The sequence below is a fragment of the Ochotona curzoniae genome, unplaced genomic scaffold, assembly GCF_017591425.1.
Source record: "Ochotona curzoniae isolate NIBS_2020 unplaced genomic scaffold, NIBS_Ocur_1.0 contig_2321, whole genome shotgun sequence".
Classification (NCBI taxonomy): domain Eukaryota; kingdom Metazoa; phylum Chordata; class Mammalia; order Lagomorpha; family Ochotonidae; genus Ochotona; species Ochotona curzoniae.
The window spans coordinates 1,345,780-1,361,262 of NW_024465421.1; the positions used below are offsets into that span (position 1 = coordinate 1,345,780).

General features: G+C 43.5%; 1 protein-coding gene and 1 pseudogene across 1 annotated transcript in view; one reads left to right on the top strand and one right to left on the bottom strand.

Moving 5' to 3' along the window:
- Positions 1-15,483, top strand: part of LOC121151834 (S-adenosyl-L-methionine-dependent tRNA 4-demethylwyosine synthase TYW1-like) — an 87,620-nt gene that overhangs the window by 46,121 nt on the left and 26,016 nt on the right. The gene's annotated exons all lie outside the window — the stretch shown is intronic.
- The window catches only part of LOC121151827, a 38,062-nt pseudogene continuing 25,179 nt past the window's right edge, over positions 2,601-15,483 (bottom strand).

Sequence of the window (15,483 nt, forward strand, 5' to 3'; positions counted from 1 at the left end):
TTATTTATGGCTATAAAAATACTTTTGCCATGCATGGAACTTTCACAAAAGAGGAATATGAAGAAGCAGGGAAAGAAATTACCTATAATTCCAGGATCTGGAGACAGCATTAACATTTGAAAGGCTTTTTAAAAATCCCTTTTTGAACAAGCTGTGCTTTTTGGCATCTGTGAGTCAGTTCTGTGTGTCACTTTTGTTATGAACATCACGTCACAGGTCTGTTTTCACGCCATTGCCTTTCTCTGTGAGCTTCGTCTTAAAGAGAGCTTCATTTCCATCTTGCTCAGTTGGCTGCTTGCTGGCTGTTAGCAAGGGCTAGCAGGAGTGTAGGGGTTCCTGCACACGCCTCCCTGTCCTGCGGCCTGACAGTGCATCAGCTTGCCCACCCTTAACACGCTGGGGAAGACTCTCACTTCTGCCACTTCCAAGTTGCAGCCTGCGCATTTGATCACTCTTTAACATTTTCAAAACCGGATGTACCTATTAGTGACACGTCATATTTAATGAGCGGCATTGTTGATTTGATCAATGAGAGGCATGAGTGAAATTCTAAATCCTCTTGTCTTCTCCACAGTGCTTCCCACAGTGCCTGCATACTAGCATCCTGTAGTGGGTGCAGGGTGTGTCTCAGCTCTTCTACTTTGAATCCAGCTCCTCGGTAATGTGACTGGGAGACCAATGGTAGACGGCCCAAGTCCTGAACTTACATGGGCGATCCACCTGCAGCTCCCGGTTACTTGTTTCAACCTGGTTCTGGCCTGGCTGTTGTGGCCATGTGGGGAGGGAAACTTTGAATGAAAACATCTCTCTGTCTCTCCCATTCCATCTGTGACTCTGCTTTGAAATAGAATAAAATATTAAAAAAAAACTTGGTTCCCTCATATGTTCTGTAAAGCTTTTTGTCTATTTTTAACTATGCAGAATTGTACATACTTACTGAGTACTAGTCCAAATACATGGGCATTGTATAATATTTAGTACATGGCAACATCATGATCTCATATTTATCGTCTCTTTTTGGTAAAAACTATAAAAGTTTTCTATCTTTTGTTTTTTAAAAATATGGATATTATTGTTGTGACCCTGCTAGGTAATAGAAGACCAGAACTACTTTCACCTGTCTAACTTGAACTTGATACTTATTAGTCAACCTTTTCCCATCCTCCTATTGCTCTCTTCAGCCTCCGAGCACCATTTTTCCATTCTGTAAGATCAATCTTGGTTCGCATCTGCACTCAAGTAAGATCATGCAGTACCCACCTTTCTTTGGCTGACTCATTTTAGTTCATGTGACAACCTCCATGTTGTCCCAAATGACATTTGGTAGGGTAAGGGGTCCAGCTTAACTGCTTTCTAAAAGACTTTATTTTCAGCACGCTTTTAGGTTCAAAGCAAGATGGTGAGAAGGGGATCAAGATTTGTCAAATACCCATTGCCTCCCATGCAGCATGCACACTGCTCCACTGAAAGTATCTCCCCTCAGAGTGGTGCCCGGGTCGTCATCAGTGAACACGCTGTGACCCATTCTTACCATCCATATTCCCTGTTTTACATGAGAGCTCGTTTCCAGTAGTGGGTTTGGAGAAACACGTAATGACGGATTTTCATAATTATGGGATAGTGTAGGATAACCTCCCTGCACTGAAAGTTCTCATGTTATGCCTCTCTATTCAATTCTCTTTCATTTATAAACCCTGGAGACTTCTGAATTTTTTATGTGTCTCTCCTAGAATGTCACATCTAGTTGGAATCATAGAGTATGTAGTGTTGTCAGGTAGTTTTTCATTTAGTAGTGTACACCAATTTTCTTGCATTAGTCTTTTCATGGCTTTATAGCTTATTTCTTTCTTAGGATTACATTGTATTCCCCTGGTTGCATAACCACCGTTTACTTATCCATTCAACCAACCAAATGACATCTTTATTCCTTATGAATCTTCACAATTAGGAATAAAGAATCTGTGTCCAATAGTGTGAAAATTTTGTGTGATACTTCTTTGGATAAATATAGGGTGTAGAGTTTCTGGATCATATTGTTAAGAAAATGTTTGGCTTTGTGAGAAGCCACCAAACTCTTCCCACTATATAGTATTCTCTTCAACAGTGAGTGAGTGTCCCTTTGTTCCGCATCCTTGATTGTTATGGCATTTTGCATTTTGGCAATTCTTTTTTTTTTTTAAGATTTATTTATTTTTATTGGAAAGGTAGATATACAGAGAGGAGGAGAGACACAGATGAATATCTTTTGTCTGATGATTTACTCCCCAAGCAGCTGCAACGGCTGGAGCCGAGCCAATCCAAAGCCAGGATCCAGGAGCTCTTCCAGGTCTTGCAGGGACCCAAAGCTTTGGTCTGTCTTTGACTGCTTTCCCAGGCCACAAGCAGAGAGCTGGATGGGAAGAGGGGCTGCCGGGATGAGAACCGGCACCCATATGGGATCCCAGCACGATCAAGGCAAGGATTTTAGCCGCTGTGCTATCATGCTGGCCCTGCATTATGGCAGTTCTAGTGGAAATGGCATCTCATTATTGTTTTATATTTTCCTGATGGTGGGATGTGGAATTATTTTTCATATGCTTTTTTTTCTTAGGAGGTGTCTGTTAATGTTTTTTGGCCCCTTTTTCAATTGGGTTGTTCTTTCTCTTGTTGAATTTAGGAGTTCTTCGAACAGCCTGGAAAATAGTCATATAAGTAAGAGTCATAATAGTCATGTCGAGTTGCGTTCTTAAGTTGTGTCATTTTGATTCTCACTGAAGAACTCTGAAAAAAACAAAAGATTTCTTTCATGGTAGATCTATTGAGTACCAGTTCTATCTCTGCTGATCTGAGAACATTTCTGATCCCATATGGAATTCTAAGTGGTAGCACCTTTCACTGTGCGTTCTAAATATTTCTCTCCACCCTCTTTTGTTCACACAGCCTCCGAGAAGTTGAGAAGTCAACGCCATCCTGGACTTTGTTCTTCCTTAAGTAATGTGTTTTTACCTCCTTCCCCTGTTGGGCAATTTTCCGATATGGTTGCTTTTCTGTATTCTAAAAATGATGTGTGCCTGGATAGTTTTCAGGCATTTATCCTGCTTGGATTCTCAGAATTTGGCATTGATTTCAGGAAATTCCCAGTTCATCCTGTCTTAAAGGGTGCTTTTGTTCTTTTTTCTCTCTCCTTTTATACCTCCCATGACGTATTCTTTCTCTTCTTAGTTTCAGAGGTTTATGTTGAAATATCTCCATGCTTAGAGATTCTTCCCCTGGCTGTGTCCAGTCTCGAAGACATCTTTCCTTTATGTGAAGAATCCGTCAGAGTCTTCAGTCCCCAGTTTTTTCTTTTCCTTCTCCCTTGATATCCTGCTCCACCTACGTTATCCATCTGTTCTTGCATGCTGTCCACTTTGCATTTCAACTACAACTGTCTTTTAAATTCCTAGAGTAATAACCCCAATATTCTTCTATGTCTGAGTCTGTTTTCTATTTCTTTTATTTAGGTTTTTAGAAGTGTTTTTTTTTATTATTATTTTATGATACAGTTCCAGAGGCTCTGGGATTTCCCCTCCCCCTCAAGTTCCCTCCCTCCTCATTGATTTCACCTTCAGTGTTACAGTGGGTGGTCCTTCATGAACAGTCACAAGTCCATCATGCTGTTGTTGAAGTGTTTCCTGACACTGTAGGCATCCTGCTGTTAGGATATCTGTTTCACTGGGAGTCCATCTTTGGTCTGGAGGCATGGAGACATGGAGACATACTGCACTTTGTCTTCACATCTGAACATGTCAGTCTCCACTAAATGTCTATTATATAACCCGTTAAATACAGAGTCAGTAAACAGAGTTTATTTTTATTTTAAATACAAAGTTACAGAGAGTAGGATAGACAGAAAGACAAAAATCTTCCATCCACTAACACCTCTCAGATAGCCGCAATGGCTGGGGCTGAACCAATCTGAATCCAGGAGATGAAACATTTTCTGGGTCTCCCATGTGGATGCAGGGGCCCAAGGGCTTGAGCCATCTTCTGTTGCTTTCCCAAGCCATAAGCAAGGAGTTGAATTGGAAATTGAACAGATGACTGGCACTCAGACAGGATGTCAGTAGCACTAGCTGAGGTCCAGCCTGCTATGCCACAGCATCGACCCCTCTATTTCCTTATTAAAAGAATGAACTTACCTAAGAGAGCAACAGAAAGAGAGGACAAGACGAAAAGGGCAAAGATTTTTCATCTGCTTGTTCAGTCTGCACAGGGCCATGACAGCCACACAGGGGCCAAGGCAGAAGCTGGGAAAGAGGAACTGCATTGGGGTCTCTCAGTGGATAGTGGTGGGGGAGGGGGTCAGCTTCTGTTGCTTTTTAAAGTATGTTAGCAGGAAGCTGAATTGATTTGGAGTAGTCAGGACTCATACAAGTACGAGATCACAAGCAGGGGCTCAACCCACCATGCCGCAGTGCCAGCCTGCATCTGGATTTGATGTTTGCTCTGTCTGTCCACACGTCACTATTTGCCTTCTAGTGTGCCTTGTAACTTTTTCTGAGTCACTGGGGAATGCTGCACTGGATAGATGGAGCTGCTGCCTATAGTCTTATGCTCATCAAGTATTGGGGCAGAGGAAGCCTTTCTGGACCTTGTCACTGGGTCTCAGTCTCTAAGTTCCTGTACCTGTGCCTGTGCGCAGTGAACGCCACTGAAGTATGCTAGGGCTGAATATTCCCCTTCTTCCTCAACAGCTGGGCTCTGATCAAACCCCAGTAGGATAGGTTCTGGCTTAATGCTTTTTTTTTCTGGGGATAGACCTGAATTAAGAGCAGAATACATGGATTAGTTTCTAAAATACACCCAGAAGTCTTGTTAGGATCTCAGGCAGTTCAGGGTCGCGGGCTTGGAGGCTGCGCTTCCCCCATCTGTGTTATCCTCCCAGACGACACTCACCCATCATCACCTGCTAAGCTTTTCACTTGTTAGGACATGTTGGTGACTCCAAGCTTTTTTCACCTACTGAACCAGAAAGTGGAAGTCTTGTTAGGTTAATTTTAAGTTTCAAAATCGGATCATGAAAACTTGCCAGCTTTTTTTTTTTTTTACTTCAAGATCTAACAATAATTTTTTTTTTTTTTAATTTTTGCCTTTAGTTTCATGTTTAACTTCTTAGGATACAAGGTAGGTATGTGGGGGAGGTATTAAGTGCCATGGTTAAGATGCTGGTTGGGAAATCTGCAACCTGTATCTGCATCCTACGGTCAAATCTCAGCTAAGCATCCAGTCCCCACATCCTGCCGTTGTGCACGGTGGTAGGACAACAAATGGCAAGCCAAGTAGTTGGGTCCCTGCCTGCCATATTGGAGATCCGGATGGAGTTTCTGGCTGACCTGGTCAAGCCCCAGTTGTTGTGGCCATTTGGACAGTGAACTAAAGGAGTTGAAAGTTGTTTTTGTTTGTTTGTCTTTTGCCTCTGTGCGTTAGACTTTCAAATGAATAAAAATGAGCAAAATTTCAAATAGCTGTATATGTTTTCCTCTTTGACTCAGTCAGGATATGATGTAGCGTTCAGTCTCATTTTTCTCCATTAACACTTACTGAATGATGTGTCTTTAATGTGCTAGTTTGATGGCTTTTTACCAATGATTACTGGAAATTGACATCTCTGCTGGTCAATTCCAAGGAAATACTGTGTGTGTTGATTTTTTCTTTTATTCAATCCCCCATAATGATTGCACTCATTTACATTCCCACCAACAGTGGATTAGAGTGTCTTTTCCCCCACGTCCTTGCCAACATTTATTGGTCTTGCTTGTTTATTTGTTCGTTTTGGTTTTCCAGGGATAGCCATTCTTACTGGGGTGAGATGAAACCTCATTGTGACTTTTATTTGCATTGTCCTGTTGACTAGCAGGGCAGTTTCTCATTTGTCCAATTGTCATTTGTACTTCATCCTTTGAATGTGTGGACTTTAAATCTCCTTTTCTTTTGTTTGTTTATGTTTGCTTACTTTTTGTTTTGGTCTAAGAGAGAGTTTATTTACAAGAATACTCGGTTGGGGGTGAAGAGCATCTTTGGAGGCATGGGCTGTTCCAGGAGGTACTTGGTGTCTGGCTTCTTGGCCTTGGCTTCAAGCTTGAGACTCTCAGGGGGCTGGTGATAGGTAGGGAAAGCCTCCAGTGGCTGTTCAGGTCGAACGGATTTGCAGAATTCTTGGGCCAACTCCACAGGCTCTGCCACCATCAGTGTCACCCCATTGTCCTAGTGCAACTCCATGTGGCTAGTGCGGTGGAAGTCTTTCCGGAAAGGGTGTACTTTGAAGCCATAATCTGTCAGGATCCTTCTGACTTCAGTGTGGCTGGCAAAGAAGGCTCCAGACATGTCCCATCTCTCTCTCTCGTACCAGTTGGTAGCCTTGTGCACAGGGATGACAGAATTCACGGGCACCCAGCTTGTCTGTCTAGATGTTCACCCAGATCCAGAAGTTGAAGTGCAGGGACAACAGGTTATAGGCAATCGCAAAATGGTTCTGCTGGGTCAGGATGTCCACTGCTGTCAGGTCAGCCAAGGGTTTCAACTGTGCATTGTTGTGGTCCCCAAGGAAGGTCAGTAGTGGCATGATGCCATCGGAATGAATACAGATCTCTAATTCTTTGAAGCAGGACACCTGAATGTGCTGGATGAGCTTGGGCAGAATTTCAGCCACAGCCTCCCAGAAGGCAACAGCTGCTTGGGGGCCACGTCATTCATTCCTGGGTCTGACTGTTGGGTGCATGTCGGCTGCAGCGCCCTGCTTCCTCACCACAGCAACCGCACCAAAGGTCAGCACATCCCGCTGACCAGCATCGCGGCCCCCAGCAGCCCACGCCAGCCCATCGTGGCCGCCCCACTGCGGTTTTGCCAAAACTCATTTTCTATAGTGATCTTTCTCAACATTGCTCTGTGTTTGTTTTTCCAGTTCCTTCAGAACTCCACTCAAATACCTCCTCAGCGGAGTTTCTCCTTGTCCATCCTAGGTAAATCATTACCCTCTAGGCAGCAATTTCCAGCCTTTCTCTCTGCTTGGGTTTTTCCGTAGTGTGTAAATATCAGCCTTGTGTGTTTTGTTTATTGCTTCACTCTCAATAGAGTATAAGCAGGGACATCATCTCTCTCTCTCTCTCTCTCTCTCTCTCTGTCTCTCACTGCTGTATCCCATGTGCCTAGAGTAGTATTTTACCGGTTGTTGTCATTTAATAAATACTTACAGAATTAAATGTAAGAATGCATATATCTTGGTATCTCAAAGATAATGGCCTCTTGCCTGGGCCACGTAAACACATAAGTAACATGAGGATGACGTATATCCTGACAACTGTGTGAAGTCAATAGAGTGCATACATTCATCTGGTCAGAGAGCACAGGATAAAGTGGAGAAGGGGCCAGGCAACGGAGTTGACAAAGATATGGGCTGCTGTTCTTAATTCTGCCAACCAGCCTCTTCCACCACAACTGAATGAGCATTTGTTACAATGATAAAATTCCCTGTTGCAGACCTATATCCTATATAAAATGCCTGGTTGAGTCCCAGCTCATGCTTCCAGTCTAGCTTCCTGCTGAAAAATGCTAGCACTAATTATGAAATAAGACCAGTAATCAATAGTAAAATTAGCAATCGGTAGACTGAAAAACTCAAAATTTGACTCTTAAAAATGGACTAATTTGCACCTCAAGTGAATTCATTCCTTAAGGTCTTATCTTGGAAGGTTACTTGTATGATATTTACGAACGTGGAAAATGTGGATGCACTTTGAATGAACAGTTCTTCTCTAACTGCATATCCTGAGACCTACAGCCACATGCGTTAGAATGTCTGCTAGGTTATGCAGGATGGTAATGAATCATTCCCAAAGATTGGAAGCAAAATGAATGTCCATCAGGTAGCTCGTGGAAGCAATTACAGTGTTTGGACGTGTTTAGCCATTCTGCACTTGGGTATCTGGGAAGACAGAGGACCTTTAGCTGTGTTCCGTGAGCTTTTCAGTGTGGCTCTTGTTTTTAAGATACTCACTTATCTTATTTTAAAATATTCACTATACCCTTGATTTAACTTGTAATTTTTGTTTGGTTGTTGGTTATTTTTCGAACCTGTCATTGATACTGTCTCAACCCATGTGTTTCGAAGAATGGAACTTGCATTATTTTTAACATATTGTTTACCCAATACTATGTCAATTAATTCCATAATGTTGTATATTGATACTGAGGTTTTGTTGGGGCTTTTAACTGACCGGATCTTTACTCTGTTAGCCGTATCTTCAGACTAGAGAAGGTCTCCCCAAGAGGCCACTGAACTTATCTGGACAATAAGACACTGGACTTTATGCTAGATATGTGTTTGCAAGGAACGAATCTCAACTGAACTTGAACTGTGATTATGCATCAAGGTGGAGGAATCCACCATGGGGGGAGGGGTATTGGAGGGGTGGGGGGAATCCCCAGTGCCTATAAAACTGTATCACATAATACAATGTTAACAACAATAAAAAAAATATTCACTATACTTATGCTATACTTACTTTTAAGGTACTTACTTAGAAATTTTTTATTTACTTGTTCACTCCCCAAGTGGCCCTACACACAGGGCTGGAGCAGATTGAAGCTATAAGCCAGGTCTCTCCCCTAAGCACAGGAGCTCAGGAATGGGGACTGCTCTCTGCTCCTTCCCAGCTTCCTTCCCAGGGAGCTGGATGGAAAGCACAGAGCAGCCATGTGCAAGACCCAGAAGAAGCTCCTGGCTTCTGATCGGCTCAGCTCCAGCCATCGTGGCCAATCGGGGAGTGAACCAGTGGACAGAAGATTTTTCTATCTGTATCCCCTTCTCTCTATAAAATATACCTTTCCAATAAAAAATAAATATATATATTTTTTATTTTTAAAGATTTTTATTTTTATTATTTTCTCATTGGAAAGGCAGATATACAGAGAGGAGAGACAGAGAGGAAGATCTTCCGTCCGATGATTCACTCCCCAAGTGAGCGCAACGGGCCGATACTATGCCGATCTGAAGCCAGGAGCCTCTTCCAGGTCTCCCACGTGGGTGCAGGTTCCCAAAGCTTTGGGTCGTCCTCGACTGCTTTCCCAGGCCACAGGCAGGGAGCTGGATGGGAAGTGGAGCTGCCGGGATTAGAACCGGCGCCCATATGGGATCCCGGGCGTGCAAGGCGAGGACTTTTAACCACTTGCGCCACCGCGCCGGGCCCAAAAATAAATATATATATTTTAAAAGTTACTATTGGAACTTGAGTGACGCAGCAATACTATTGTAGATGCCGAAAAGTCCCAGTGGAGAGAAGAAACCTCTTAGCGGGTTAGAGAAAACAGGCTCTGGGGATGTCTTATGTGCAGAGGTTTTCATCTTGAGCTTATATTTCACCAAGATCACGTGTATTTGTTAATCCCAAATCGTTGAACTGACACATGAAATAATCTCCCAAGACTCACACTGTGGATCGCTCATCTGGAACATGACCTCTACTTGGTGTAGTGGTTACTGAAACGCTCCCTTTCGTATTCCATCTCCATTTTCATTTTTGTTTCTCTTGTTCCTCCCCCACTCATCCAGAAACAGATGTTCAGTCACCATGTCTGGTGGAGGTTTCCCATTCTGCAGCAAGTGGGCATCGTGGTGGCATGCCACCCTATGACCTCAGCCACGCTCCTGAAGACCTGCAAAACCTTTGCTTCCTTCCCCGGTGAAGGGGTTAAAGGGCAGCTTGCACCTGCCCCGTTTGTGCTTTGGCATTCAGCGATAGCACACGTGAGGGTCTTCACGTGTTGCTTGGCACAGAATGCTGTTATTAATGAAGTTATTTCAAACTGCAACGGTGACCGTTTGCCCCCTTAGATGAGTTTTGAAAGTGATTCAAGGTTTCGGACACTTTGTTTATACCTTAATCAGACCCAACTCGTAGTTCCTGCTTATTGGTTTCAAGTCCTATGTCAGGCAAGGGGATATAATTACAACTAGGATGTGGTCACTGCACCGCCAGAGGAACCACCGTCTTCGGAAGCCAAATAGACAGTTTCAGCGCAGTGCAAAGCGCTGTTGTTCACGGTTAAACAAACGCTACAGGAGCATTGAGAGATGGTGGGATATAGCTGAATTGAGTCCATTTGTTTTTCTTTTATTTTTCACTAGCTCCCATTGGATGGTGTTTTTCCCAAAGGACTGCAACACTCAGGGTTGGAAGTGCCAGGTCTTGACTGGCAGATCCTGAGCTACTTGAGTCAATCACTTCCGCTTCTCTGGCTGGCACGTGGCTGGAGCCAGGAATCAACCCATGTCCTGTGACATGGAACACCCAGAAGCAGAAATCAGAGTAGAGCTTTGAGATTTGAAAAAAGCCGGTGTGATATGTTCAGTAGTTCACTTTTTCTGGGCTCTGAGTGTGTGTGTGTGTGTGTGTGTGTGTGTGTGTGTGTGTGTGTGTGTGTGTTGTGGTGGGTGGTAGAGTGAAAAGGGATGAGAAGGAGGTTTCCCAGCTATGGTAAAATGATTTAATATACACTACTCCGAATGTGAGAAATCCTTGTAGCTATCCACAGTGCATAATGCCTACCGCACGCATGGGCTTTAAAACACTGTTAAAATAATTCCGTAATTCTAAAAACACATCACTGTAGCGGAAGCTGAGAAGGTGCTTTTCGATATATTCGGATATATATTTGTTGAGCTTAAAAACTTGAATTAAAAGTGCATAATGAGTGACAAATGTTACTTTCTGATGTTTTCTAGTTTTGATTAAAAACAAAATCTTTGTCAAGATTAGAGGAAAAAAGCAAATGACGGCGTATTTTATGGATGAAAGTTCGCTACAATTCTGTACAGCATTTTAGGGTAGCACTACATCATTTACTAGGAAAAGTTTCTATAGCTTCATGGTCTAAATGATCAAATGCATAAAATAGTATGTATTTGAGGAGTGTGACTTTCAGGGCCCAAAGCTTTTTTTGTTTGTTTGTTTTTAATTTGGGATTTTTTTTTTTTACATGAAACTAGTTGTGAATTAAGGTCAACCCTGAGCAGATTGTGACTTGAATAATAGTGATAGCACCAACTATTCAAAAAATGAAAAAAAAAAATGGGGCCTGGTGAGTTAGCCTAGCAGCTAAAGTCCTCACTTTGTATGTGCCGGGATCACATATGGGTGCCAGTTCTAATCTCAGCGGCTCCACTTCTCATCCAGCTCCCTGCCTGTGGCCTGGAAAAGCAGCCGAGGATGGCTCAAAGCCTTGGGACCCTGCACCCACGTGGGAGACCTAGAAGAGGCTCTTGGCTCCTGGCTTCGGATTGGCAGCTGTGGATACTTAGGGAGTGAATCAGTGGATGGAAGATTTTCCTCTCTGTCACTCCTCCTCTCTGTATATCTGACTTTACAATAAAAAAGCAAATCTTTTAGAAAATGAAAAATGGTTTGAAAGACCTGTGTATAAGTTAGTGCAATTTTATGTCTCCTTTGATATTTGACTCGTATGTCATCCAGTTATCTGAAGCAACACCTGTTCCAAGCAGAGGTAACCCCCGGTGCTTCCGGAGAACTTCCAGGTCTTCCACGTAGGCAGTATCTTGGCCAAGCACGAGGGGATTCTTTCCCTAAGCTATGAGCAGGGGGTCGTTTGAAAGTGGAGCAGCGCCCGTAGGAAATGCTGGTATTACAGGTGATAACTCTACCTGCTCTGCCGCAATGCCAGCCCCTGCAGGCTAGTGAGTAAATTTGCCTGCAAATGATGCTGTAAATAAATATCCATGTGGCTCCTGGCAGAGTAAGGGTTCTTCATCCCTGCTGGGTGATTAATCTGCTAACAAAACACCTGTTTTGATTGAATATCGATGCCACTTATGGCATAAAAGTCTTTTAATACAATGTTTTAAAATTGACGTTATAAGAGCAAAATACATGTTTATTTAAAAAAAAAAAAACGTAGTGCAGCATGTTAAGCAAAACACTGCAGGGAAGGCTTTGGCCGCTGTCCCAAGTACAGTCAGGAGCAGAATGGAGGAATAGTAAAGCTCACCTGCTTTCACTAAGGGGTTTGCTTCTTGTTGCCAGTGATGCTGACAGAGGCCCCTGTCCTATGCTGAGCGGCTGCTGTGGGTAGTTTTTCATTGTTAGATCAGGAAGTGGAATTTCCTCTGTTTCACCGCTACCATGACCATTGTTCCACATGTGGGCATTTTATTCTGTTTTAGTTTCATTTTGAAAAAAAAAAAAAAAAACTCTCAGGCCTGTCGTGATGGCTCCGTGGCTTAATCAGCCCCTTGCATGATCTGGGATCCCATACGGGTGCAAGTTCATGTCCCAGCTGCTCCATTTCCTATGCAGCTTCCTACTTGTAGCCTGGGAAAGCAGTAAAGGATGGTCCAGAGCCTTGGGACCCTGCACCTGCGTGGACTCTCCTTGCTCCAGGCTTTGGATCAGCTCAGCTGCAGCCATTGTGACTATTTGGGGATTGATCCGGTGGATGAAAGATCTTTCTCTGTGTGTCTCCTTCTCTGTATAAAATCTGCCTTTGTAATAAAAATAAATCTTTAAAATGAAGAAGCAAGATGGCGGCATAGGGTATAGGCACGTTTGATGTGACAGAGAATCTTTAGACAGGGTCAAGTACAAGAAGCAGATTACAGGGGAAAATAGGGGTCGGGCAGTAAGGAGGGGGTACCTGGAGACCCCCCTGAGCACAGGGAAGTGGTGGCGGTAGCAGAGCAGTGTTGCAGTGGACAGAAAACCCCACCAGCGGTCTGCTACCCGCAACTCAGACTCCAGCGATCCAGGCTTTGGCTGTCCATGCTCCGGTGGTCCACTTCCAGCGCCAGCCAGACATCCAGCAGTGGCCTCTGCTCGGCTCTTGTGACAGCCAGGTGGGTCTGCGTGGGGAGCTCGGGAGGCGAGTGTAGTCTGGGACCTGCCAGTTGCGCTAGGTGAATTGGGCCAGCCACAGGCGGAGAAAGAGTAGGAGACTCTTGGATGGAGAGGTGGAGCATGAAGTCCACTGAGGGTCTCTGAGGAGGCTCGTTTCCGGCTGATCACACGGAACTGATGCAGTGGGAAGGGCAGTACCAGCTTCGCTCCCTGCAGGGTCTGTGTGGTCGCTGGAGCTGAAAGCCAGCAGTCCCAACTCTCCAGCAGCGTCCCCCGCCTGGCGCCTTCTCGGGTAGCAGGGCAGCAAGTGTGGACCCCAAGTGAAGGTCCAGAATGGGCTTGTTACTAGCTAGTTGCACTGAGCTGAGCCCACAGAGAAAGCAGTGCCAGCCTTGCAGCCGAAAGGGTCTGTGTGGTCCCTGGAGCTGACGGCTGACAGCCCCCTGATCTTTGTTGGTGCCAACTAGCACAGAGAAGCAAGAGCTCCGAGCATTGATAAACTGCACATGCGCTAATTCAGTAGTGCTCAGATATCAGTGTCATGGGACCAGGCACTATCAGACTGAAGGGAGGACAACTGAGCTGCCCAAGGTCTAAACTGGGAACAAAATCACCTCCATTTTACAACACTGCACAAGCTCTGCAAAAACAAAACAAACAAACAACAACAACAACAAAACAGCCCTGGCAAGGCACGCCACCAACTCCACCCAAAATAACTCCAGGAGGCACTCAGACTTATTGGCCAACAGGGAGCATCAAGATCAGTGCTGCCTACAAAATCAGTGCCACCGACAAAGCAATTATTTATGACAATTGTGTTTTCCAAATCCAGGACACTGATTGAACATAAAAGTCAACTTGTAGACCTGTAGGCAATACACCTTAGAGATGATTTCATCAACCAGAATGGCAATGACAAAATGTAAAAGAAAAGACAAAGGCACTATGAATGTTGCTGAAGACTCTTCAGCAAAGGAGCAAAAACTTCGCCCACTCTCAGAGTTAACTGAGGAAGACATTGAGAAAATGGGGGACACAGAATTCAGAAAACTCATTACAAAGCTTCTGTAACATCAAAATAGTTCATGTAACGACATATGAAAAGAGGCTCAGGGTCCCTAGACATTAGAGAGATACAAATGAAAACCATGTTGTGGTACCACCTAACTCCAGTGAGACTGGCCTATGTTCAGAACTCAGCTAACAACACCTGCTGGCATGGATGTGGGGAGAAAGGCACCCTCCTTCACTGCTGATGGGAGTATGGGCTGGCACAACCACTGTGGAAATCAGTATGGAGAGTGCTTGGAAAATTGCAAATAAACCTGCCATATGACCCAGCTATCCCGCTGCTAGGAATATGCCCAAAAGAAGTCAAATCTGCATGTGAGAAGGGGATCTGTGATCCTATATTTGCACCTGCACAAACTATAATAGCAAAGACATGGAAACAATCCAGATGTGCATCCAAAGAAGAGTGGTTAAAGAAACTGTGGTACGTCTACTCCGTGGAATATTATTCAGCTATTAAGAAGAATGAAACTATACTATTTACAACTAGGTGGTCCCAACTAGAGACCATTATGCTCCAGTGAAATGAGACAATCACAAAAGAACAAATACTATATGTTCTCTCTTATATAAGGAAACCAGCATGGAAAGTGTAACTTCAATAATCTGATCCATACTGGTTTTTGTTTGTTTGGTTGGTTGTATCCCATGTGTTTTGATGCTTTTTATTTCAGTTTTGTTTATTCCAAATAATTTCCTTTCTCATGTCGAATTGATCACTGGCTCATTGATTACATGATGTCATCATTTTTCCCAAGAGACTTTTATGTTTCCTTTCTGTCACTCATGTGTTGGTTACTCAGTGGCACGTTTTTTTATGGTGCTATAATTTGTTGTTGTTGTTGTTGTTGTTGTGGCTGTTTTAACTCATACCAGTTGTTGACCTTGTTTCATGGCTTCTCAATTATGGAAATGTACAGTGATGGAGTACTGGGGTCTATCATATACAGATGTGGGGGTATAATGGAACATGCATCCGTGCTTCCAGATGAAAGATGGATTCCCAATCAAACTGTTGGATGTCAGACGTGTAGACAACGGGATGCAGGACTGCCTGACATTGTCTGTAACAACAATGTTGGGGTACACTTAAATAAGAGACTGATAGAATTATGATTCCTTATGAAGGAATACTCCATTGTAACAACATGGGGAAAATCTGTTGGGGGTGAGAGTTTGTGGGGAAATCCCAGCCTATATGAAATTGTACCACATAATTCAAAATTCAAAATAAAAATATATGAAAAAAGGAAGGAAGGAAAGGAGGGAGGGAGAGAGAGTCTCAGGGAGTTTCAAGTTGATGTGTGAGACATGTCAGATTTTCCTATTTAAAATAATGGGAAATACGCTTCCTTTGGGATTTTTATGCCTCTTTCAGATTGCATGAACAAATTACAGTTCTCAACTATATTAATATTGCTTAGTATGATTTCATCATTTTAAATTAACCACTAGCATGAGAGTTCCTTAAATGTGTGGGGTGCACATTCCCTTATGATCATTTGTTCTGAATGTCTTCTTGCCAGCTACAATATTTTAAATT